Below are 27566 nucleotides of genomic sequence, written 5' to 3' on the forward strand. Positions count from 1 at the left end.
ACTGCCTTCTCTGGTATACCTCTCCCTGTACTGTACCATCCATACAGGAAAGCTGCTGTTTTTGCAGGGAAGCTGTTCCTCCTTTGTGGTAGAGAAATGAGATGGATTTGTTTTTAATCTTTGTTTTCTACTTTGTAGAGAGCAGCAGAGGCAGGTATAGCGCTGCAAGTTGTTTCTTTAAGTTGGTGTCTATTTTAATTCCATGGTCACATTTCCTACTGAAGTTGTTTTGCCCATGAGTATAGTTTCCATTCACGTTGGTAGATTCTGTATTCATTCCACCTTCCTCTTTTACTCTCCTTGCAGAAGTTTTATGTGTGTTTCTCCCAGCAAAAAAATGGCTGTTCAGCAGCCTTTGAGCCTGTCATCTTAGATTTAAAAAGAAAAATTTATTGGCTTGTTTTCTCCTTACTCTTTGGCATTGTCCATGTGCAGCTGGCTTCTGCAGATGTTTTCTTAACAGAACTGGTGACTTTTAAAGCCTTGCAAATGTCGGCACTGTTACAAGTTTCCCCTTTACTCAGAGCTACAGTACACAGGCTACATCTGTCCTTAGTGGATCTGGCTGCCTTTCTTACCTACTTAAATATAACTTTCAACTTACTGTGCCGATATATTTGCTTGCAGCAGTACGGTAAGCAAACATGTATATGTGTTATTGGTGTTGGAATAGTCTTTCTAATTCAAAATAATAATAATAAAAAAACCTATTCTCAGACTAAACATTTTTCTAATTACATTTGCATACTTTCATAATGCATGGGTTTTTCAGCTGAACTCAACTTTTTTTTTTCCTTTTTTTTTTTTTTTTTTTTTTTTCTGTATCACTTCTTATTGCTTCTTCAACTTTCTCAGTTTTGTTCCTTAAAGTGGATGAATATTTCTGTATTCATAAGAACATCTTCCATAAATACCCATTCTTGTTCTGACTCTGAGGACTCCCACCTTTAGTAAAGCATTCTAGCATTCTTTCCACACACTTTTGCTGAAGCACTTTATCTTTTGAGTGGAAAAAAAGGGGGAAAGCATGCTAGAGAAAGAGAAATGCAACTGTCAAATACCCTTTCTTCTGTTACAGCCACTCATTTGTTAGTGGATGATTGGGATTTAGGGAGCAAACATATGGAGGATGGTTTGTGTGTAGGCAACCTTATATGTATTTCTGACTTTTTGTAAAGCAAATAGTAACAAGTGTAGCATGGTCCTTGACTGAAGTACATTTCTGCCTGAAGTATGCATCTTCAGTGTGCTTTTGAATCTGTAGCTACTGAATGAAGCAAAGTCCCCCAAAGCTAGAGCAATTATTTTGTCCAAATAATAAGACTGTTGCTAGAGATGACACCTCATATCTCCAAACTTCAGAGCAGAAAGTTTATAACATTAGTGGCCAATTAAAAAAGAAAGTGGGAGGTGGAGCCGGCCCATTTCTTCCCTTTCCTTTGGTAGACTAATATTTATCTTATATTTTACAGTAAGAAGTTAGAGAAGCAAATGATATTTCAAATGACTTTTCACATGTTGGCTTGGAAGTGTCCGAAGAAGGAACCAACAAGTCTGGTGGCTTCAAAATTTAACTCCAAATTTAAGAAAGACAAGGTTTCCTTCAGCTAAACTACCATTATAATCTAAAAGGAGAGAGAGAGAATGGCATTTGATTCGTTACTAAAAATGTTAATTAATTAATTAATTAATTTTTTAATACAACAGGTAACTACTTCATGTGCCTTATAAAAATTTCTTATAAACAAATTTATGGTGATATTTTTCTTGGTTAAATATTTTCATGTGTAAATATGTATGGTTTTCATAGAGAATAAGGAAGGAATAGCATGAAATAAGCAACTAAGAGGAAGACAAAGACTTGCTTTACATTCATTTTGGGGAACTGATCCTAACTGAGCTTATGCAGGGGTGCTGTATCTTGATATAATAATATCAACTATTTTAAGGAGGTAGTGATGTTCCCAGAGTGTGAATAACTCTGCCAAGAATAGCTATGCTAGCTTTTCTTGAGCTATTCCATATGAGGTCTACTTACTTTGGGTTTTATCATTCATAGAAAGGGTATTTAAAAATGCTTTCCTTTCTGCTAGAAACATAGATTTTAAGAGGGTGCTTACAACTAGTCTAGGATTTGATATGACAGATATTTATATCTAATGCAGAGCAAAACACAAAATACACTTAACCTTTATTCAGTTGCATTGTAAATGTATTCCACTTTCTTTCAACTGGAGTGAATTATATTAATAACTTGTTATTGTTAAAATGTCAAGAGTATTTTCTTTCTCTTTGAATTATCATTTCTCTGCTCAGGGTATTGGGTTCTCCTTATCGCTCCTGACATGGAAAGGAAGAAATGTAATCTTAAGTGAAATGTTCAGACTTCTCGTGAATAGGTAGGTTATTTCTTTCAGATTAGCTCAAGTAATAGTTACAGAGTTGACATATGGAATGTGGAAAGAGACAGGAACCAGACAATGCACGGAAACTGAAACACTCTCTCATTTAAAGATACAGTCTCCCTGGGACTAATAGAGTGATGTGCACAACATGTCAGATACTTCTGTATCTGGCACTTCCTTTTATTTTCACCAAGCTGATTTCAAGTATGTGACTTTTATTTTATTGTGACATTATCACAATAATTTACAGCCTCCTTTCAGTGTTGAAATGTGCTTGTTTTGGGAGGAAATATGAGATGTTCCAGAAAAAAAAAATCTAATTAGGAGTTTTGAATTTCATTCCGTCTCTTCAGTTGATGAAATATATTCCCAGTAAAACACCTGGTTAATCAGATAACTCTTACACAGTTCTTCCACCTCAGTACTTCAGAAAGAGGTCATTTTTCCTCTTAAAGGATAGTTACCTTGTGGGAAGTAGGTTAATCCACTGTCCAACTGGAATTTAAAGGCTGAAGTAAAAATTGTGTACATTTTGTAGTTTACGTTTTTCCAGCATGGCTTATGAAGCAAACAGAAATGTAAAGTTAAACATATTTGTATCATATTTATTGTTTATAACCAGAAATGTGACAGATACTCCTCTTAATGACTTTACTACAGCAAGCTGAATCAAATTCCATTTGATATCTTTGGAAAGTCTGATTGGCTCAAAGGGAGAAGAAATGTTTCACTTTATATTAGATCCCTTTCTTAAAGCTTCTAAAATAATAGTACTGTCACCACCAAGGATAATCTGGATAAAATCTGTCAGAGTTAACAAAACCTTCCTTCCTTTTGTGAAGTGAAAAAAACTTTGTTCAAGCCAAGTTGTGTGTATTTTTACATCCTTATTTTTAAATTAACTATCGCTTTCCACTAGCAGCTATCAATGCATATAAAAAGCTATTGGTGAAATAGCAAGGTTCAGGGTAACATAATGGTCCTTGTTTTTGTGCATTTTTCTTTAAAAATAAACATTAATGTTCACTAGTATTAGTAACAGTATTGCTTGCCAGCTGGAGTATTTTATTTTTGAATGAAAGAAAGAAAAACTAGATCCTACAAAAGTGTCAAGGACTTTTGTAGGGAAGGTGTCCTAGCTAAAAAAAATCTTTATACATTGTAACACTACAGGTGTAGTTTCATGACTTTAATTCTGAGGAAATATTGGCCTGCCCAATGCAAAAACTTAGCTTTGTCTATTTCAGAGAGCTAATAACATTAAGAATTTAAACTGTTAATATTGGTGTTATTGGTGGTGGTGGTGGGAAATAGTGCCCAAACATCATCCTGACCTACACAATTAAACAAAACAAAACAACCAAGAAAGGACAACTTTTATTCAAAAATCATTATCGTGTATTGATGTACCACAGACAAGTAGACAGAGTAAAAACTGGCTGTGAATATTGTAGAGTTTGGGTGAAGTTCAGACTGGAATATCATTTTCAGGGCATTCTTCCTTTAGCAGAATTCCATTCTTTAGCAGAATTACTAAAATATGAAGTTAATTTTTTCCAAAGGAATTTTTTTTTGCTGTGTTTCTCACATTTGTAAATTACACTGGAAAACAGTGGGATGGAAAATATATTGCAGAAGAGATGTTTTAAATTATTGTTTTCAAGGAGAGTTTTATTTAAATGTACTCAGGATTTCTCTCCCTTACCCAGCCCCAGGAAAGGAAAGAACTGGATATGTTTTGGAGAGATACACTCTCAGCATGACTGGAAGGAAAATTAAGAAGTGTCTTGCCAGCTCTTAAACTGTGTAACAGAGAACAATTACTCTTCATTGGATGATGCTGTAAGAGAAGGCATGTGGAAACAACAAGTGGTTATATCATGCTGTTGTATAGTACTAAATCTGTCTTCAGTCCCTCCCCTTAGCTGTGAATCAGTTTAATCTGCCAAATTATTATTGTTCTTAATACTTCCCAAAGAGTTTTCTAAATTAATGGGCCAAGAAGTTACTGTTTTTACGGTGTTTACATCCTCTTTATCACGGTACACTTTGAAGTTAGAGATAGTTTATGATTTTTCATTTATTTATTTATGTATTTATGTATCAAGTGATTCCACAAATAAAAACTCACACACACATAAAAAAAAATACACAAAAAACAACAAGAAAAAAAAACACAACTTGTACTCTTTCCTTTTTTCACTCAATAAAAAATGACATTTATTGGACTTACAGAAGGAAAAAAAAAGGGGGAGAAGTGATACATTCACAGAGTTGCTCTGTAAATAAATATGCTTCCATCTATTACATATTTATAAGATTTATTGTTTTTATCAGGTTTATTCTTTTTCAATGTTTTGGGAAGAAAAAAATACACAAAAACAATTCACTTGAGAAATAGAACTGCTAGAGAAAAATTCTTCACCCTCACAGAAAAAAAAAGGTATCAGTAGTTAGACTGCTCAAAATATTAGCTATGAATGTTGCTTTGTTATAACATAATTTTCTTCTTTAATAAAATTTATTTATTTTTATATATGTCAATTCTGGAATGAATTCCTGCCTAGGACATTTCACATACTAAGTTGTAAAAAATTAAAGTCTTACATTTAAGTGATGCAACTGCCTGAGTGGAAAGCGTTGTGGATTGTATATGGGGCTGAGAGCCATAAAATCTTGGACTCTGGACCCTTTTTTGATGCTGAGCAGCCTATATAATTTTTTGTACTTACACAATGCTCAGCAAACATTATTAATTTAAGCTTCACACAGTCACTGTGCAGTACAGAGGTGTAATTATCTCACTTTTTCAAGTGGGAGAACTGAGACTCATAGAGGTTATGCTCTGCAATAAAACAAGTTCAGAAATATGGTGGGAACCAAGGTCACTTGGCACTTATTCCTGTTCCTGGTCTGCTGGAGTACTATGTAAAGCCTCAACCCCTTTGCCTGGCATATGGGGTTAATGTTACTTTCCTCTTTGCAGCTGCTTGTGCTGAAATTCATGCCAGGCAGTAGAAGAAGATATCCATCTGTGGAACCCATCTTCCATGGAAGGTATTACTGTCTCATTTATTGTCTCATTTATTGTCTCATTTTGAGTATTTAGGAAGTTTCATGTGGAAAAACAAACAAACAAACAAACAAACAAAAGGCAATTCCAGCTCTGCAGAAGACAATGAAGAGATTCCTTATTTTAATGGACATTAAAACTCTGGGAGAGGTTGCCATAATATGAGATAAAGGATTGCAGAGCAGAACACCAGACCCAAACTGGCACAGGAAGTACCCACAGTACCTTAGTTTACTCACTGCAGCAGTTACTTACCCTTTGTGTGCCTCAGATTTTTTTCTTGCTTGTTTTCAATTTAGTTTTAAGCCACAGTATGCTGCTAAAACATGGGACTTGAGCCTACGAAATCCTGGGTGTTACAGTGGCACTCAGTGGCTTTCAGGCTGATCTGGGTGAATTTCTTGTGTAGAAATTTGCTCCTGAGCAGTGTCAAGGTGCTGGATCAGAAGGCAAGGTGGAGTGAGTGAGAAAGCTGCTTGTATTGCAAGCATTGCCAGTCAACTTCCCGTGAGGTGGGTGGTGCTGACAAGGGGCAGTGCCCCAACCCTACCTGAGCAGTGCTGCTGGGCTGACAGGCTTTCCATCCCTGCACGTGGATCAAAAGAACTGTAGAGCATGAAGAAACACGAACTTTAATTTACCTTTTTGACATGCCCCGTGTGCCAGCTGTAGAGCAGGAGTAATTCTATCTCTACTTTATTTAGAGCTGCCTGCCAAAATGCCCAGAGTGCAGCGTATTAAAGTGCATCTTTTCCACACAATGTATCTGAGTTGCCACAGATCAAAGTTTTACCTCTAGGTCCTCAAACAACTCTTTGGGGTTACATGGTGTGGTACCAAAACATGCTAAGCCTTTGCAGGTTTCAGTAAAGAAACCTTCTTTCTATCTATCTATCTATCTATCTATCTATCTATCTATCTATCTATCTATCTATCTATCTATCTATCTAATGTATCTATTTATCTAATCTAATTTATCCATCTATTTATTTTTCAATTAACAACTTTTTAAAATAGTGTTTTCACTTGCTCGTCCCAGCACTTTTTGATATTTCACCTGTTCATAAGTTTTGATATAGTGAATTACCTTTTATACAAGTTGCTTTCCTTTGTATTTTTTTTAGAGCCTGCTGTTCTCTCAGTTTTCCAGTAAATTATTATTTTCTCTGTATTACTTTACATGTTGTAATTGCTTTGTTATCTGGAAAAGAAAGGTAGGCTCAGCTTACTCCTTTCATCACTGCCAGAGCCTCAGTGAATGAACTGTAGTTCGTCTCATTACCATTGCTTTGTTCTGCTCTGTTACAATGATAATTGCCCTTGTCATCTTCTTGTAATGTTAGCTGTGAAACCTTGTGGTTAAAAACAGAGAGAAGGTAAAAGGTTGTGGTGGGGAGAGATAAATTAGGCAGTATAGTTTGCAAAATGAGTTGATAAAGAAATGCTTGTGTTTCCTATCATTAAATAACTGAGTCTGAATACATTATGTAAACACAACAGCACACACTGAAGAAAGGCTAAGTTGGTTTGCTGCAAGAGATACAGCAAGCGTATGACTGTGAGAGTTTACAATGTTTGGTCCCAGTGTAATTTTGGTCAAATTAAGACAAATGAAAACTTCCAGGTGTCTCATTTTCTTTAAACATTTTTTTTTTTCCCTCTCTGGAAAGTCTTGCTCCCTCCCAGCCTTCCTGTTGCTTTTACCCGTGCCGGATGATCTTTGATGAGACAGCTATACTGTTTTTGTTTTTAACCTATATTTTTACGTCTCTTGCCCAAAGGAATGAAAAATTGTGTTTTCCTCAAAGTAACCAAATAAATAAACTTGATTAAAATTAAGGGCTATGTTGTGATGCTGGGTGCTAATGCTATCAAAACCAGCTTGTGGGATCTTGTGGCCATCTAATTTTGGTCAAGACACCTAACAGTTAAAATGCAATCCCTTCTGCGGCAAATGAAAAGTAGAAATGACCAAGTAAAAGTGCAATTAGGCAAAAACAAACAAACAATGTGGATATGTACACATTGTTTTCTCAATTCTGTAACTGGTAATCAAACTGTTGTTTTTTATGACCTCCTGAGGAAATACAGAGTTGTCCTCCTCTCATTAAGAATCACTTAATTAATTAATTCCATGTTGAATGAGACCCTGAGCAATCTGATCTAGTGGGTGGCATCCCTGCTAATTGAAAGGAAGTTAGAACTAGAAGGTCCCTTCTAACCTAGACTGTTCTACAGTGATATGAATTACTTGTGTCCTGGGAGCTTCCCACAGGAAACTAAAGATTCAGCAAGGCCTAGACGTTTAGATGGAAAACTGTTTATTTTATAAGAATTTGAAAGATAAACTTAACACATTGTCAAGATAACTGAGGTGACCAGGTGAAATCTAAAGATACTATTGTATAACAGAACCAGTGGTGAATGAGTTCCAGCATAGCAGAGTTAGCTGTTGAAAATACCTGAAAGCAGCAGGTGAGATAGCTCCCAAAACAGTGGATGTGTGATTCTCTTGTCCTGTGTCTCAGATTAGCTATGTGATGGGGCTACCCTGTGTGACAGTCTCTGTGCCAAAATATTTGTGTTAACATGTGGATGTACCTTCTGTTTGACTTTTTTTTTTTTTTTTTTTTTTTAATTAAATTGCTGCATATCTCTTTTATGGCATCTGATTGTTGGAGTCTAGTCCTTTATTCAGTGTTTGGAAATACTGATACAGTTGCTCAGTGAGAGCAAAATTACAGAGCAATCTTAAAGGTATTCCGTTCTCAGATGGCCAAGACACAGCAACAGGTTTTTAAAAGATTGATTAGCCCTTTGGTAAAGAGTGAAATTGTGGTTTCTAAGATTTAAAAATCCTACTGACTACAGATATAGCCCTGTCATGTTAGGATACATTCAACTTTATATTCATTACAGCAGATAACAACAGCTGCTCTCACAACAGGGTGCAAGCTCAGCTCATATGGAGAGGCATGGATACCCAGGGTGTATTCTTTTGGCTTCCTCTCTCCAGTGGAAAGTATGCTCAAATGGAGAGAAATATTTGGTGATTGTACTCATCTATCAAATCTTAATAATTCCATACTCATGACATGCCATCCAACTCCACAAATGTCAAGATGACTAAACATGGAAAAGTCAACCTGTTGATTTTGGAGTCTGTTTATGTGCCTGGTAAAATAGAGGGGAAGAAGGAGAGATACCAGTGCTGATGCACAGTTGCACACTGCACTTAGGTATTTTTGGCATTGTGGTGTCTGGCCTGTGACCTCTTTGTCATGACCAAGGCAAGTACTTCCTAGTGTCTTAATGCTTTTAAAAGGCCCATTGGTAGATACATAAAGTAGCACAAAATCATAGAAATGTGAATGAATGACTGTCATTTAAATTTCTCTGAACAGATAAATTCATCATGATTCGCTATTTCAAAAAGACATATTTGATGACAAATATATATTAAAAGTATACAGAATTATATTAGAGCACTTGGTCCTTATCAAAACAAATAAACAAACAAAAACACAAGGAGAAAAAAAAAAGGCAACCACAGACAAATCTTACAAAGGTAGGGGAAAATACTGAACAAATTAAATGTTTTCACCACATGTAGCTGTGCTTTTGGGTCCTGTATAGCAGCAAAAACTAATTTACATGTCCATCGATGAAGGAAATGTTTTGTTTGTTTGCTTTTAACTGTTTCTAAAAACAATTGGATTGTTTCTACCTCATTCTTTATCAAGGTGTGGACACAGCATAGAGAAGTGGTTCAACTGAGAATATCTGAAGCCTGTTAATTAGGACTATAGAGAGGGACTGGATGCAATATAATGTGCCTGCTTAGAAACCATCAGAAACAGGCTAACACTATTTTCTCTGCAGGTGGAATTCAAGTCAAGTTAATGTCTCTACATTTTTACATTTTTATTTGTTCAGTCTGCTTCAGTTCTTTGCTGAAGAGCCATTGAAAATGCTGACCCAATACTTGTATTGAATTTATTTTTCACTATTATGCTTTTAGATTAAAAAGAAAAAAAAAAGATATTTTTTGTAAGTTTCTAAAGTGAAGGAAGCTTTGTGGTCATGTAAGTATTACAGGACTGAAAAACATCCTGTCCCTGGTTTTACTAATATTCTATATGAGTTATCTAATTGTTCCTTATTAATATCGATGACCTAGAAGAAAATCCTGCCTGTAAGAGTGTTTTCTGATATGAAATGCAGAGTTTTCTTCAATATTATTATAAAAGATAATAAATGTGTCTGTCTTACCTTCTTGGTCCTTTTTAATAGCTCCATACATGAAGGATTGTCTCTAAAGTCTCTCTTGAACTGTTTAAAAAAGCTAGTATAACAGTAGAGCAAGCAGCCACACAACTCTTAGGGGATCAGTCCTGACTGTGTTCTTGTAACAAATTTGAAACTCTTCTCCTGAGAAAAAGGCAAACATAAACATTATTTATGTATGTGTGTATTTATTTATTTATTAATTATTATTATTATTATTAGCATAGTAAGTCAACAATTAGCAGGAGTGAATTTTGGACACAATTTCACCACGAATCTTTTTGACTTCCAATCCAATAAGTAGCCTGTCATCATCAAATAAATGCATCTTCAGATAACTTATTCATGGAATCATTTAGGTTGGAAAACACCCTTAAGACCATGAGGTCCAACCATCAGTATAACTCTACCAAGCCCACCACTAAAATATGTCACTAAATATTACATCCACACATCTTTTGAATACCTCCAGTGATGGTGACTACACCACTTCTCTGGGCAGCCCATTTCAATGCCTAACCACCCATTACATGAAGAAACTCTTCCTAATGCCCAATTTAAATTATCCCAGTTGCAACTTGAGGCTGTTTCCTTGTATACAGTCTGAACTTTTTTGAGGGTAACTTGAGTCCATTTCCTCTTATCCTATCACTTAATCACCTGAGAAAAGAGACCAACACATTATTCATTGCAACCACCTTTCAGGTGACTGTAGAGAGCAATGATGTCTTCTCAGACTAAACAACCCCACTTCCCTCAGACACTCCTCATAAGTCTTGTCTCTTCACCAACTTCATTGCTCTTCTCTGAATGTGTTCCAGCAACTCCGTATCCTTCTTGCAGTGAAAGGCCCAGAACTGAACACAGTAGTTGAGGTGCATCCTCACCAGTGGGAAAATCAATTCCCTAGTTCTGCTGGACTTGCTGTTTTTGATAAAAGCCAAGATGCCCTTGGCCTTCCTGGCCACCTGGGCACACTGCTGGCTCATGTTCAACCAGGTCTCAAACAGCATCCTTAGGTCCTTTTCTGCTGGGAAACTTTACAACCACTCTTTCCTAACCGTATATTGCTGCAAGAATTTGTTATGACTCAGGAGCAGGACCTGGCACTTACTGTTGTTGGATGTCAGGCTTTTGGACTTGGCCAGTTTTTCTTGCCTATTCCTGAAGAAAAGCTCTGCTCGGTCTAGGCATTTCCAATATTGTTGATAGCTGAAATGTTAGAATAAGCTCCATATTAAAAACGCAAGTTTGTGAAATGCAGAATCATGTACAGTTGTTAAAGACACGAAAATGCAAAAGCAGATATTCTGCATAGTAACTGTGATATTTTTGCTGATATATGTTTCTGTCAAAACTCTCTTCTGTGTTCTGTAAGATTGCCATATTTATTTTCACGTGACTAGTGTAGATCTTTCATGTTTTTATGATTTCTTGTTTGTTTTGCTGATGGTAGAAAACAATTCTAAATTAGCCTTGGATTTAAGTGATTCTTTTTGTTGTTTAGGTTGTTTTTCTTTATTCATTATTTACATTATCATTTTTTATCCCCTTCTATATTTTTTTTATTGTTTTGTGATTCCACCTTGACTAGAGCCTGTTTGTTCCTTCAAGTCATCAAAGGCATTTGAATATGTAATATAGAACAAATATGTAGTGTTACAGTCTTTTTCCGTATCATTTTAATTTAATATCATTATTTTTTGTAAGTATGTTTCTTTGGCAGTTCTTCTATTTTGTACTTATGTTAGCTTGTAGATTTCATTTTGGATATATCTGGACCCATATCATTAACATTTAAGCTTAATTATGTTTGAAAATATGTTGTCTATGTAGTTATTTTTTACTAGCTAGGGAAATAGTGTCTATCTTCATCTTTATGGATGAGTATTTTGAGTTGCTATCCTTTAAGTGTTCATTTTTCTCTCTCTCTCAAGAACTCCGTATTTTAATGTAACATTTCAGATTTCTACTGAAATAAATTCCTTCATGTTTGTCCTTATGTTTCTGTGTAGGAGTTCTTGATGTTTTCTAAAGAGATACTAATATAACCTCCCAAGAGGTGCCATGCAAATGTCTGGGTACATAAATGAAAATGGTGATGGCTACTTACTATCCATAATGTCTTTCAAAGGACTAGGTAAGCTAGAGCTGTATTTGTAAGTCTAGAAGTATGAAACAACAATAGTTTTTTGGGTAAGTAGAGCCATGGACATTTAATACTATGATACTGCAAACAATTTGTAAATATGTTGTGAGAGATAAGAAAAAAAAATCAAGAGGGTATAATCTATAATATAGATTATATATAATTATATATAATTATTGTTGTATATATATAATTATAGATTATATACAACAAAAAAGTCAATATATTTATATAATATAATCTATAATTATATATAATTACTTAATTATAGATTATATATAATTATATTAATTATATAACTATAGATTATATAATTAATATAACTAATATAATTATAGATTATAACCTAATTATATCTAAGTGAATCAGGGTCATAGAATCATAGAATGGTTTGAGTTGGAAGGGACTTTCAAGACCACCTAGTTTCAACCCTCCCGTGATGGACAAGGACGCCTTCCACTAGACCAGGTTGCTCAAAGCCCCATGCAACCTGGTCTTAAACACTTTAATGAATGGGGTATGAACAACTTTCCTGAGCAGCCTGTGCCAGGGCCACACCCTTTGAGTGAAGTAATTCTTCCTTATATCTAATCTAAATCTACCTTTTTTTCAGTTGAAAACTGTCACCCCTTGTCCTACCAGTCCACTTCTTGCTACAGGGTAGCAGGTAGTACAGGGTACCTCCCCACCATTTTTGTAGGCTTCTTTTAAGTATTGGAAGGCCACTATAAGATCTCTCTGGAGGCTTTCCTTCTCGAGGCTGAACATCCCCAGATCTCTTAGCTTGTTTTCATAGCAGAGGTGCTCCAGCCCTCTAGTACTCTGTAACCCTCCTCTGGATTCTCTCTAACAGCTCCATGTCTACCTTTTACTGGGATCCCCAGATCTGGATGCTCTGGATGATCTGGATGCCTGGAGATCCAGGTGGGGTCTTGTGAGCATGGAATAGAAGGGGAGAATCACATCCCTCAACCTGCTGGTCAAACTTATGATATAGCCCAGGATACTGGGCTTTGTGGTCTGCAAGTGCACATTGCCTGCTTATGTCAAGTTTTTTATCCACCAGTATGCCTTGGTCCTTCTCCTCAGGGCTGTTTTCAGTCCATTCAACACCCACTCCATACTGATGTTTGTGATTAGTGCAACTCAGATAAAGGATGTTGTACTTGACCTCATTGAACTTCATGAAGTTTGCATGTACCTACCTCTGAAGCCTGTTAAGGTCCCTCTGGATGGCAACCTTTCCCTCTAGAGTATCAACTGCACCACAGAACTTGAACTTGGTGTAATCCATAAACTTGCTTAGGATGCATTCTATCCCACTCTCTATGTCCTTAGTGAAGATATTAAATAGTACCAGTCCTAGTGTGGATCCCTGAAGTACACCACTTATCACTGGATATTAGATATATATCACTCCACTTGGACATTGATCCACTGACTGCAACTCTTTGGATGCAGCCATTAAGCCAATTCCTTATCCACTGAATAGTCCGTCAGGCAAATCCATGTCACTCTGATTTAGAGGCAAAGGTGTTCTGTGGAACCCTATCAAAGTATTTATACAAGTCAAAGTAGATGACATCAGTTGCTTTTCCCTTGTCCGCCAGTTCTGTCACTGTCATAAAAGGCTACCAAGTTAGTCAGGCATAATTTGTCCTTTGTGAAGCCATGATATCTGTCTACGATAACCTCCTTGTCTGCCATATACATTAACATGGTTTTCAGGACGATCTACTCCATGATCTGAGCACACAGGTGAGGATGGCAGGTCTGTATTACCCTGGGTCCTCCTTTTTAACCTTTTAAAAACTGTGTTTTATGTTTTGCCTTTTCAGGTCAATGAGTACTTTACTTGACTGCCATGACTTCAAATTTGATGGATAGAATGCATTGACAAAAGGGGCTTAAGAAAAGGTGGGAAAGAGGATTTACTGTAATACTTAAGAGTCTGCTAGTATGTATGTTCTGCTTTTCTGCAGATATATTCAGGAAACACTGGGGAAATAATGTCTGAAATTTTAGGCTATTTACTAAAGCTAGATTAGTATCCAAGGAAATATCTGTTGGGGAGATACTACGAAAAGTATGTGCTGAACAGAAGCAACAAGAACCACTCATAGTAATTTCTGTACTGTTAATTCAATATTCATAACAACAACAACAAAAAAGAAACTTTACTGGTAGATAGCATTTCATATGAGTGAGACAGTAAAGTCAACAAAATTCTGGCTGCAGAACTAAGTAAAACAATTTAAATCTATATTAACTACTGCTACTAATTTTAAATATCTAGAGACCTCAGTGTCTGAAATCACTGAAGAATTTGGCAAGTCTAATATAAAATCTGCAGAAAAAAAAATATCACAAACTAGAAGAACTGGACAGATTTGGAAGCAAGTTGGAAAGGTTAAACAAAGGGCTATGAAAGTGTTGGTATCCTGTTGTGTCTACCTCAGTAATTGATTCTCTTGTGAAATTATTTGTCCTCCGAAGTCCTTTGGCCTTTCTGACCTTCAAGTGGTAAGTTATTTTCTTCACTATCATCTCCTAGCTTTGTTTTGAATAATAATAATAATACATAAGAGGCAGGTACTTTTGCTTTCTCTCTTAGACAAATGCTGCATTGTTGTTTCTTAGTTGGGTAAGGGTGCAATGCTCCAAGGTCCTGCTGTTTCACAGCTGTAGTGAAAGTGACAGAAAATCACCCACAGAAGACTTGTCTGAGTCTTAGATGCTGTTGAGCAGACTAGCGATTCTGTAACTTTCTAAACAGACTCAGAAAGATTTGAATGATGTTGTTCTGAACTTTCAGTATTCTTTTCTTTTTAGACATTGCAGTACATTAACAGAGTTTTAGAAGAAAAGCTCGTTGTATAGTGCATATTTGTACTAGTCATACATTGTAGAAAGATGTCACCAGCTATGTTGAGTGAAACAGAACTTGGATTTGTGTATATCACCTGCTAAATCACAGAGTAATAGAGTAGTTTTGATAGGAAGGGACCTTCAGGACCTTCAGGTTCCAAACTTCCTGCCCTGAGCAGGGACACCTCCCACCAGACAAGGTTACCCAGAGCCCCATCCAACCTGGCCTTAAACATTTCCAAAGATAGGGCATCCACAGGTTTTCTGGGCAACCTGTTCCAGTGCCTGACCACCTTCTGAGTGAAGAAATTCTTCCTAATATCTAACCTAAATCTAATACTGATGATATAGCCTTCTGTTCATTCTAGTTTTAAAATATAGATTTTTTTGAATGCACTATTGAAATTATTTCCCACCTTAGTTTCATCTATCAAACTCTCTGAAATTATTTGAGAATTTCATTTGTATCTGTACTTTAGAGATACTAATCTGATAAAGCTCATCACTATCATAAGTCCCTCAGAATTAGTTTGAGCTACTGTCAGTGTTCCTTTTTCTGAAGGCTGAAGGCAAAGTATTTGGAAAACATTTATACTGAAGGTAAAACTAAAAGTTGTATGGTGTCAGGGCTTTTTATACATATAGTAAAATTTCTGTTAAGAGTAATGATAACCTTTTAAGTCTCAGGTGTGCATAGCAGTTTTAATTTTTTTTTTTTTGTTTGTTTGTTTTTTAATAAAAAAATAATTATCTATACAGAAAAATGGTCTGGTTAAGAAGTGGTTATCAATATTAGGAAAATGTTCGAAGTTTGAAGATGCAGTGTATTTTGTTTTGTGAAGTTAAAGTCATTAACTCTAAGTCTTTTTCAAATGATCCCATCTGAAGATCTGCCAAATTGTAAAGAAGCATATGTTCATGTACGAAAAGTGGAAGACATAATTGCGTAAAGTACGTTTGCAAGATTTAAAATCACATACGAGGGAATATTAGCCATGAAACATTAAATGGAATATGCCTTAAAACAGATAAAGAGATTAACAGAATCATGTGATTTTTTTTTTTTTTTTTTCACCTGCACAAATCCCTTTATATTCATTGACATTGGTCTTCATTGTTGGCCTTGATCATACTTACTAGCAGAAAAAATGTGTAAAAATTGTCCCCTTATTTATCTAACATTTTTATGGAGACAAAAGAGGCAACACCATCTGTCTGCTTTTGGAGTTATTTTACATTCAAGGAAAATTTTAATGTTGGGAATCTGGTCTATGGTTGTACCCACGAGTGGGGAGTGATTCTGAAGATAAGTAAATATTAAGGGTTATGGAAGAGGAATGTACTTAGTTGTAGACTTCAGAATTGGGGACACCACACTGAAAAACAAAAGTAGAGGCCTCTAGCCATGGTATAACCTACCATACAAGGTCTATGAATTCTTCTGTTCAGGTAGTACTGTTTGCAGTGGCAGTATAATTTTCTTCACTCATTTAACCTGTCATCAATTCCATTAAATATTGGCGTTAATTTGCCAATAATTGGCATTTAATTAGCATTAAACACTCCTCCCAGATAGGCACCTTAGAAACAGCTCAAAATCTAGCTTCTGCAGAGTGGTGGTCAGTCAGCTGATTCCCTCAGTGAGTCCGTTTTTTGTGATGTATGGTCTTCCAACACATATTGTTTTTAATATTTTTCAACTCCCATTACTGCGCCTTTCTGAAGAAGCAGGATGAAATGGCCTGCCTTAGGCCAATCACAGCTTTGTCATATCCATTCTTGGCCCAAGTAGAGATACAGTGTCTATTATTGTCTTACACCTGTTTGGAAGTATAGAAGTCCAGCTAAACCTTTCAGTTCACTAGTGGATTTAGAGAATAAAGGTAATACTCTTCCATTTAAATATGAAAAATTGTTATATAAAGTAGCGAATGACTCTACTGTAACCCATCCCCAGAAGTTACCACGTCCTCAGATAGCTTTTAAAATATTAATGGGGAACAATGCAAGAATCAGTGGATAAAACTGACATGTATTCTCATTCTTGCATGCTTTTTCTTTTGCTACCTGTGTGTGTTTAAAATCTCCAGTTGTTTAAATCTTGGCTTTGCAAAGACATATGGTAATGTTCCTTAAAACTGATTAATTCAGAGACCATACAGTAGAATGCAGGACAGCATGGTTGAAGAACACACATACTAAAATGGCTTAAAGATGCATTTATGGACACAAAATAGCATATTAATACATATTTATGCAAATTGAACTGTTTTATTATTATTATTATTTCTCCTAAAGACCTATGTATCTGAGTAACAGTAAAAGGTGATATTTTCTGAGCTCAGTTGATATTTCATCAAAATATGCCTGGTGTGCACTCTTTGTAAATCATTGCCAGTGCCTTGAATAGTTGTGTTAAGGGTTGGATAGCAGCTTTAGCTCAGCTATTTCCTATATTTGTCTACTCTTTGGCAATCATTTTCTGGGTTTACAGTCTCCAGTACAAGAAAATAAATGACATACACTGTGCACTGCATTAGCCAACCCACATGTCTGTTTCTGTTGAGCTGCAAGATAATTATGCAAAGCGCTGAAAATCTGTATCCAGTGATATGTGGTAATTTGTATCAGTGATCTGTTTGATGTAAAGATGAATTATTTGCTGCAGAGCCTGCCCAGACAAACAAAAAGCAGTGACATGCCATTTCTAATGGAAATTAAGCAGAATATAATTCAGCAAAAAGTTTTAATGACCAATTAGGTTACCCACAAATCATGAGTGGACCTATGCTTTGTGTCAGTTCGTTACATGATGTGATGACTGATGAAAATATTTTTCTTTCCTTCCTTCCTTCCTTCCTTCCTTCCTTCCTTCCTTCCTTCCTTCCTTCCTTCCTTCCTTCCTTCCTTCCTTCCTTCCTTCCTTCCTTCCTTCCTTCCTTCCTTCCTTCCTTCCTTCCTTCCTTCCTTCCTTCCTTCCTTCCTTCCTTCCTTCCTTCCTTCCTTCCTTCCTTCCTTCCTTCCTTCCTTCCTTCCTTCCTTCCTTCCTTCCTTCCTTCCTTCCTTCCTTCCTTCCTTCCTTCCTTCCTTCCTTCCTTCCTTCCTTCCTTCCTTCCTTCCTTCCTTCCTTCCTTCCTTCCTTCCTTCCTTCCTTCCTTCCTTCCTTCCTTCCTTCCTTCCTTCCTTCCTTCCTTCCTTCCTTCCTTCCTTCCTTCCTTCCTTCCTTCCTTCCTTCCTTCCTTCCTTCCTTCCTTCCTTCCTTCCTTCCTTCCTTCCTTCCTTCCTTCCTTCCTTCCTTCCTTCCTTCCTTCCTTCCTTCCTTCCTTCCTTCCTTCCTTCCTTCCTTCCTTCCTTCCTTCCTTCCTTCCTTCCTTCCTTCCTTCCTTCCTTCCTTCCTTCCTTCCTTCCTTCCTTCCTTCCTTCCTTCCTTCCTTCCTTCCTTCCTTCCTTCCTTCCTTCCTTCCTTCCTTCCTTCCTTCCTTCCTTCCTTCCTTCCTTCCTTCCTTCCTTCCTTCCTTCCTTCCTTCCTTCCTTCCTTCCTTCCTTCCTTCCTTCCTTCCTTCCTTCCTTCCTTCCTTCCTTCCTTCCTTCCTTCCTTCCTTCCTTCCTTCCTTCCTTCCTTCCTTCCTTCCTTCCTTCCTTCCTTCCTTCCTTCCTTCCTTCCTTCCTTCCTTCCTTCCTTCCTTCCTTCCTTCCTTCCTTCCTTCCTTCCTTCCTTCCTTCCTTCCTTCCTTCCTTCCTTCCTTCCTTCCTTCCTTCCTTCCTTCCTTCCTTCCTTCCTTCCTTCCTTCCTTCCTTCCTTCCTTCCTTCCTTCCTTCCTTCCTTCCTTCCTTCCTTCCTTCCTTCCTTCCTTCCTTCCTTCCTTCCTTCCTTCCTTCCTTCCTTCCTTCCTTCCTTCCTTCCTTCCTTCCTTCCTTCCTTCCTTCCTTCCTTCCTTCCTTCCTTCCTTCCTTCCTTCCTTCCTTCCTTCCTTCCTTCCTTCCTTCCTTCCTTCCTTCCTTCCTTCCTTCCTTCCTTCCTTCCTTCCTTCCTTCCTTCCTTCTTTTCCTGCTTTCTTGCTTTCCTGTTTTCCTGTTTCCCTTCTTTCCTTATTTCTTCGCTCCTTTCTTTCCTCCTTTCTTTCCTTTATTCTTTCCTTCTTTCTTTCCTTCTTTCCCTCTTTCCTTCTTTCTCTCCCTCTCCCTCCCCCTCTTGCTATCCCTTTCTCTCCCTCTCTCTGTCTCCCTCTCGCCCTCTTTCTCTCTCTCTTCATTTTCTTACTCTCTTCTTTCTTCCTGACCAGTGAATGTGACCTTGCCTATACACATATTGTTTCATCATCATGAATCAACATAGCTCAGATCTCTTTTTTGTCTTACTGCCAAATATTTATTTTATCTGGGCAGAGGAGTAGTCTAATATTAAATAAGTAGGTGCAATTAAATATCTCACCTTTATCAGTGCTCAGCTTGATGACACAAATGTTACCTTAAAAATTCATCTTTACTTATATGGTAATTTGGAAATGTCAAATAAAATTCAAGTGTGGTTGTATTTCAGAGAAAGTTATCATTAACTTTTTATTTGTAAATACTGAAATATCTAAAATAGTTACTGTCATCTTTAATTATATCTGTTTTTAGTCATCTTTAATTATATCTGTTTTTAGTCACTTGAATTTGCTCTGTCATTTCCCTATATATTTGATTTCTAAATTTTGTTTACTTGGATAATTTGACAACAAGAATTTTAAATGGAATATATGCTTGTGCATGAGAATCTTTTAATATATAACAACTGGAGCTTTTCTTCTTCTTGGAATAGACGTTATGAGAGTTGAAAACCGGAGTGTTCTGGAGTCTGAAGTTTTCATGTCCTACATAGTGTGATGAGACAAAAGGCATCCAACTACCAATATTTATCCCACCAATGGATTAATTTATGCTGTGAATATCTGGGAAGAAAAATCAGTGGATTTGGCTGCTAATTTCATCTGAATACTGTGGATTTGGGAAAAGTCCAGGAATGCTTCTTAAGCCTGCTTACATATGTAAAGAACCATAATCGAGATTTGTCTTCTCAAGTCTGTCTCAAGTTTTAGGTTCTTCAGATCTGGTAGTTTAGCATACCTTTGTGGAAATTCACTGAAGCTGTGAGATTTATAATATGCTGATAAACTCCATTTCTATGGCTCTGAATTTATAGTCAATAGAAGTATATATTTTTGCTGGAACTTATTGTAGCAGCACGTTAAAAACAAGAGGATACATATTTATGAGAAAATTAATATTTTGAATATATTTGAAAAATGTTTTTCAAAATAAAAAATATTTTTAAAAATAAAAAATGAAAAATATTTTTCATTAACATGAAATATTAACATGAAAAATATTTTCATTAACATGAAAAATATTTTCGTGTTTACATTTTTATTTCCAAACGTTCTCTTGGCTTAGTTATGATAGGTTAGTCAAGCAATGTCTTACACCTGTCATGAAATACTGATGTTAACATACTATTTTTGTCTACACAATCTTCCCCAATTTCTTGTGTATTTGGCCTAATTTTCCACAAGTCTTTTCCAGTCTTCAAACATCAAAATTTTAACCATGATATTTAATGCAATTCACTGTATTTTTGCATTTTGCTTTATTCCTATACTACCTTCATTGTTCTAGTCCAACACATGACAGATATGGTATTTTCATTCCTAGGGAGTTTATTATTATTATTATTATTATTATTATTATTATTATTATTATTATTATTATTATTATTATTATTATTATTATTATTATTATTATTAATTATTTTTATTTTATTTATTTATAATTTATTTATTTATTTTTTACTACAAGGAATCTAGTTGATATGATTCATATATAAAATATTATATTATTATGTTTTATAAGACCAGTGCATTGTGAATGGCATGAGCAAAATGGAAAAGCAAAAAGTAATGACCCTGGAGAGAGATGAATAAGAAACATTTATGACTGGCTTGTACTGGCTGACTGTGTTGTGCTTTCCAAAAGACATCACCTGAGTTGATGCTGTTGTGCATCATCCTTTGTACCGGCTTCTGTTTTGGCTTTCTCTAAGAAGCCATTATTTGTGCTATTGGAAGTGTTGCTGGTCTTCAAGATGCAGACATCTGTCCTCTGGGAATGAGATAAGAGTTTGGGCTACTAAACAGCTGTCAGTAGAGAGTTATTTCAGTCAGCAAATCTCATTTTCTATAGAAAAACCTTTAAAAAAATGAAACTTTGGATCCTTGAAATTCAATTTCCAGTACAGTAAGACTGCCCCATAAATAACAATCATATGTAATCTTGTTTTAGTTACAGATATTTCCACTATTGAGAAGCATTTATAGCAAGAAAAATGCCTTTTAACCAATGTAATTGAATTGAGGTAGTGTGGTATTGTGAATTGCTGGAGAACAGAGACAACCCATCAATTTATGGCAGGCAAAATGTTTCTGGAACTTTATTGTCTGACCTTTCACTAATTTAAAAATGTTTACTCACATCAGTCTGTTAAAAGGTTTTTCAAGCAAAGATATCCAAACCAAAGATGGTTTTGTATGGTCTCAATTGAGTCTCATTCTTTAAAAGTTGATTTGTGTCTGAGTTTCTTAAATGAAATTGGGGGATAAATTTATTACTCTGATTGTCTTTTGTCTGTGTTTTCAATAACACTTTTTACAGAGGTAAAAAGAAAGAACAGGACTGAAACATGCGATAATTTGAGATTTTAAATCATGTTTTGGCATGACTCACAATAGGTATTCTTCTTCTCATCACTTTCATTAAATTACTGAGTTGTCAACCTTCTGTACTTCTGCCCGTGAAAAAAATAATTGTAATTGGATGAAATGTAGGTTCTATGAAATGACAGCAGAATTATTTCACAACTACTGCAGTTTTATAATGGGAAAATTGATTACATTAGCTGAATAGCATAAACATTCATGGGTTTTCTAGGTATATCTTGAGTGTATTGGAGACTTCATATGTCTAGAAGATACTGAATTCCCTCTTCCCCTGCACTCCACTACCAGATTACACAGAGCAAGCTGAACGTTGTCTGGAGATCAGGAGAAAAATCTTTTCCTCTTTATTGACTGTGACCAGTAGTACATTGCTTTTTGTCTGACCTTTATGATAAACAGATATTTCTCTTATTTATTTTGTTTGGCTCCATGAATGCTTTCTAGCTGCTCCTGATGATAATAGGAATGGAAAGTTTTTTCCCTGCAAAAACAATAAAAAAAATATTAACAATAGAAATTTACACTGAGTATCAATGAAAGAGTTGCTGACTTCCTTTATTTTCATTATTCCTACTGTGTGTCTGCTCTAACTAGGCATTATACAATAACTCAACAATTCTCTGAGAAACAAACAAACATATAAAAAAAAGTTCCAGGCATTTGTTTAATTAAGTAGCTATTAAATTTGAAATGAGGTTGCTGGAGTGAGAGAGCAGAAAGAGATGGAAGAAATTCAGTTAATGGCAAATAAAGTACGCCGCTTATATAAAGAGGAAAAAATACTGCAGTATCTTGTTTCGCTTTAAGCTTAATGAATCAAAATCACATTGAATTTACTTCTAGCCTTCTAGCCACTAAGCTTGAATAAATTGTTTATAAATAGCATATATACTTTATTTATTTATTTATTTATTTATTTATTTATTTATTTATTTATTTATTTATTTATTTATTCCTCACTTCCTTTGCTATTGGTGTTTTACCAATGAGCACTTTCCAGGAAAAATTGCCAGGGAAAGCCATTTTGATGTGCACAATGAGCAAAAATTGTGCTAAATATCTTGAATAACAGCTACAGGTTTCTTATCTGTAGACAAACTATAAACAAACAAGTTACAGACTCCTTCTGTCATGGCGCTTATAACTGCAGATTGCTCGTTGAATAATATTTGCAAATAAGTACTGATTATTTGTTTGCATCTCATTTTGGAGAGTAAATAACTTGTGTTACCATTGATGAGTTTTGATGTCATTTGTATAACTCATGATCCTCCAAATCACGTTTCCAATAGGAATAGTAGAAATGATAAACTAGAGAATACTCTGGGCATTGAAAACTAGAGTTTCATCTAGAAGTATGTATGCTGGGCAGCAGAACAAAGAACAATCCTGTTACACAAAGGGCAAATTCATAGGGCAAATTCATATGTACATACACAGAGTCTATAAATGGAATTAGTATTATTTAAAAATTGCTTATATGCTAACTAAAATCAATGTTTTGCTTTTTAATGTCTTGTAAAGTGGTGTTATGAAATGTGACCAATACCTCAAATAAAAATGGAGAATGAAATTTTCCATTTTTACATGGTTAGAAAGGAATGCATTGATATTATTGAACCTTAGTAGTCTGATTTCATATCAGGCATAAAGAGAAGTTTCTGAACAATTCTACATGTAAAACATTGTAAAAAGTTTCAAAAGAAGTTTACATATATACATAAAAGAAAATGGAGTGTTTTATGTTAAGAATTTTTAAGTTAAATTTACATCAAAAAATGTTTTCGAAGTTTTTAGGAGATAAAATCTTAAATCTTAATCTACATTCTAACTACTCTAATGTAAATACTACTGATAAACCCACTAAGTTTTTTATATTATACTTAAGGTTACTTTTCCTATGTTTTTTTTTTTTTTTTTTTTTTTTTTTTTTTTTTTCGCAAGAGCTTTGATAATATACAATTTGGTAGTGGCAAATTTATGATAGAGAAATTCACATATGTAGCCTATTTTTTATCTTCAGTGAGAAAAACATGGTATCACTGTCTAGCTTGATTTATAATATTTTTATTTTTTATTTTTATTTTTAACTGGGTTTAGTGAGAGGAAGGGGAGGATGCAGATTTTAAATATAAACAGAAGTTGCTTGTTTTCACACAGCCTGTGAGGCTTGTAGAAATCTGTATTTGGAAAGTAAATCTCTTTGAACGAGTCAAAATCTGCCAAGAACATTGCATGTTCAGATGGGAGTTGACATAATTTGGAATGTGGAAATGTAACACCACAGTTATTTGGATAAGCTGAAAATTATTTTAGGTCTGGTGCTCACAGCAAACTATTAAAATGCCTAAAATAGCATCAGGATTTTGGGGAGCTATTTTCAGAGCTCCTCAGATTTTACCTCTGAGGGTTGCCCAGATTTTCTCTCTTTTAAGATATAGTGTAACAAAAAATACATGGCCATTTTCTGTGATTGAGAGAGGGCTGCAATGTTTGCATTACCACAGCATTCCAGTAGGCTTTGGAAAGTTGGGAAAGTTGCCTAATTTCTGCTGATGCACTGGGTCTCAAACACATGTTCATTCAAATTAAGTAAATGATAAAAGAAGATTTATCCTCAGCTGATGCAAAGCTAGAGAATTAAGATATTTGTGTAGTAATACTTTTCCATGTTTTCTTCCTTCTACTTAGTTCAGGAAATGTCTGAAGCTATAAGGTATGACTGATGCATGGGGAAACTGTTGGTCACTCCCTGAACAGGGCAAAAGGAAGGAGATGTCACGGTCTGTCTTCTGTTAATTTTCCATTTGCACCATCCTGAGGGCCTTTGATGTTCAAATCCTTTCTAAACTTTCTGTTTGTTGTGGGTAATTGTATAAACTTCATCACTATATAGCATGAAGTTCTTGACCTACAGTCCACATCATTGGGGATTACCATCTTCCCATTTTATATATAGGCATTTGAAGCACCAAGATATTTAACAATTTTCTCAAAGCCATACAAAATGTCAGTAGTTAGTGGAAATAAAAAGGCTGAGACTCTATGAGCATACACAAAATAGAAATATTCATTCTTCATTCCCATTTATTCTTAATTATTTGTTTCTCCAGAAGACTTCCAATTGGTATGTATGTAGACAGAGATGGTAAAAATCAGATATACCTTTAATGCAAGATATTTTAAGCTGAATGCACTGATACTTCAAGCCTAGATCTTGTTCTAGACTTCAAAGAAATCTGGAATTCATCTAAGTGATTCTGGATCTTAGACCAGTGTTGGTCATTGTCAGAAAGATATCTGGGATAATGTGCTAATGTGTATCTGGGTATGCCAAACCTCTGTTGATGGTAGATTGCCCAGAATATGTATTTAAAAAGTGAGGCAAAGTGATGGAAAAATCACCCCAGACATAGCCATGTATAACAAGATAGACTTATTGTAAAGACATGCATTTTGAAATCTGGTCTAGATTGGATGTGGAGTTCAGAGGCAACTTTGGGACAGGATGCCTTTGTGGTCTGCCTCAATGCTGGAAGTCAAACACACTGAGCAAAACTGTCAAAATTCTGTATTTTTTTGAAGGGCAGTTTGTTACAAACTCCTCCGTAAAAGTAACTGTATTATGCTTACCATGAAAACCCCTGCTGTATTATCCCACAAAGTTGTTGCTGAGAAAAAAAAAAAAAAAAAAAAAAAAAAAAAAGAGTCCTGAAATCAGGACTTATAGACTGAAATGAGAAGACAGTCAAAGAAGTGGTCAAATTTATGCATTTATAATGCATACATGTAGATGTCCAAGCAATCATTTGAAGTTTATTTATCACAATTAAAAGTTCTGTAAGCAGATATGCTTTCCAGAACTTGTGGCACGAGAATTATTTTTGCTGGTCTGCTGACCATTCTGTTCTCTAGAGATGGGTTGCAATTTCTTGCTGGTTTTATAATTTTTATTTATTATTTTTATATTTTTACCTATTTCTGGACTTCTGTTAATGTAAGCCCAACTCCAGCAAGAAATAATTAATAGACATATAATGCTATTTCAATCAATGAGAAAGAAAGATGTAGAAAAATAGTTTCCAGTATATGCACTTCCACTAGCCAACAAAACTAACAGTCTTGAACTTGGAAAAAACATATGACTACCATTTTATGATGAGACGAAAATAGTATATATATTTTTCTATTGGTAATTTAGAAAACCTGATTCAGTAGGTAGAAAAAGATGAGGAAATGACTTTCCATGTCAGCAAGTATTGGGACCTCACTAATAAATGAGGAGAGAATGTCAACTATGTTGGCAGAAAATGGCCAGTCATACAGCTGACAGCCAGTCTTGGCAAGGAATATATGTAATGTTTTGGTACTGCAAGCTGTTTGTAGTTAGCATTACCAAGGCTGACAGCCAATTGCCTCATAAGGTCTGCTGACAGGCAGTAATCTAATCTGGCCTCCCATTTGTTCTTTGTTTTTATCTACTAAAGACAACTTCATCTTTCCTGTGGTTGACTTGGGTGTTAGTTGAAATCTGCACATTGCATTCAATCTTATGGACACAAGACTAGAGGAGCAGTTATAATCAAAATCATATAAAACTGGGCTTCTTGCAACATTTTTTCATGAAAAAGTGTTTAGATTTCAAAATAAATTTACCATGAAAGGAGAAAGAATTGTGTTTTCATTATATTTCCCATAAATATCCTGAAATTTTCAAACCAAAGTTTGAAAGTAGCAAGTTTTTCATCATACCAAATGCTAAGTAGATATCAGAGGTAGACTGAAAGAGCAAACTTTGAATCTGAAGCTACAAGTGCATTGAAAAACTTGTTCTAGGTTATTTCCCTGAATAAAAAACAGAAATGGGTTGTGACTTGTGTTTGAACAAAATTATTTATGTAGAAAATAATCATAAATGAGACTCCACAAGATATTTTCAGATTTACTGTTTTATTTCAAGCTATTTGTTGAAAAGTGAAGAGTCAACAGGTTCTTAACTTTGTTTTAATGCAAAACTGTTCTGGTAAATACATAAATAAATCTACTGTCCTTGATCATATAAAATGAAGGGTGTCTACTAGGAAGATTACTAAATTGGGTTCATTTCTTAGTTTCTCCAAAAGTTTCCCATGTATTCATTGTTTATTCAGTTAGGACTAACTCAGGAAAAAACATAGTGTATAAAAAATATTTCTAATGAATTTTAGGTGCTTATGCATAGCTGTTCATTACTCAAGGCAGCCAGTTGGGTAGAGCCCATCTCGTAACTGAAATAATTTCAGTGAAGTTTTACTGCCACTGCACTTCTGGCCCCATTCATGTGTCCAGATGTGACTTGCTTCTGTTAGTGCATAGCAGCCTGAGATTCTTACAAGTGTCCCAATGGGATCCCAGGCCAGGTGCTGAATAATTATTCTATGCAAAGTGAAATCAATTAATTTTCTTTATTTTGGTGGGGGAATATGTTTTCCCTGGAGGTGGGAGATGCAAGGTGGTGACCCTGTTTTTCATATGGTCATATGGGTGAAGTCACCATGGGTGTTTCCCAATTGTTTCAGTTCCCTTCAAGGTATCATTAGAGCTCCATGGAGAAGTGCTGGATACATTGCCTGGGGTGGTGCCTTCCTTTGCTCTTAGGGTCTGCTGAAAATAAGACTTGTGATGTCCTGCATCCAGATCTGGGGATCCCAGCACAGGAGAGACATTGACCTGTTGATCAGGTCCAGAGAAGGGCCATGAAGAAGATCAAAGGGTTAGAGTACCTTTCCTATGAAGACAAGCTGAGTAAGCTGGGGAGAGAGATCTCTTCTCTTCAGCCTTGAGAAGGTCCAGGGAGACTTTACAGAGGTGTTTTGATACTTAAAGAGAACAAGAAGGATGGGGAAGGACTCTGTCAGGGAAAGAAGTGATAGGACAAGGTAGTAATGGTTTTCATATAAAAAGGTTAGATTTAGATTAGATATAAGGAAGAAATCCTTCACTCAGAAGGTGGTGAGACACTGGATCAGGTTGCCTGATAGGGCAACCTG

The 27566-nt window shown here is 35.6% G+C and overlaps 1 long non-coding RNA gene across 2 annotated transcripts; it reads left to right on the forward strand.

Annotated features, from left to right (window-relative positions):
• The first annotated feature begins 507 nt into the window (after positions 1 to 507).
• On the forward strand, positions 508 to 8060 carry LOC119714565 (uncharacterized). 2 transcript variants are annotated; one of them, XR_005261895.2, is made up of 3 exons: positions 508 to 634; positions 2317 to 2399; positions 5392 to 8060. It is a non-coding gene; the product is annotated as an uncharacterized lncRNA (long non-coding RNA). The 2 variants fall into 2 exon arrangements; XR_005261896.2 differs by lacking the exon at positions 5392 to 8060 and adding an exon at positions 4115 to 4863.
• Positions 8061 to 27566: the final 19506 nt, after the last annotated feature.

This window comes from Anas platyrhynchos, chromosome Z (genome assembly GCF_047663525.1).
Source record: "Anas platyrhynchos isolate ZD024472 breed Pekin duck chromosome Z, IASCAAS_PekinDuck_T2T, whole genome shotgun sequence".
NCBI lineage: Eukaryota > Metazoa > Chordata > Aves > Anseriformes > Anatidae > Anas > Anas platyrhynchos.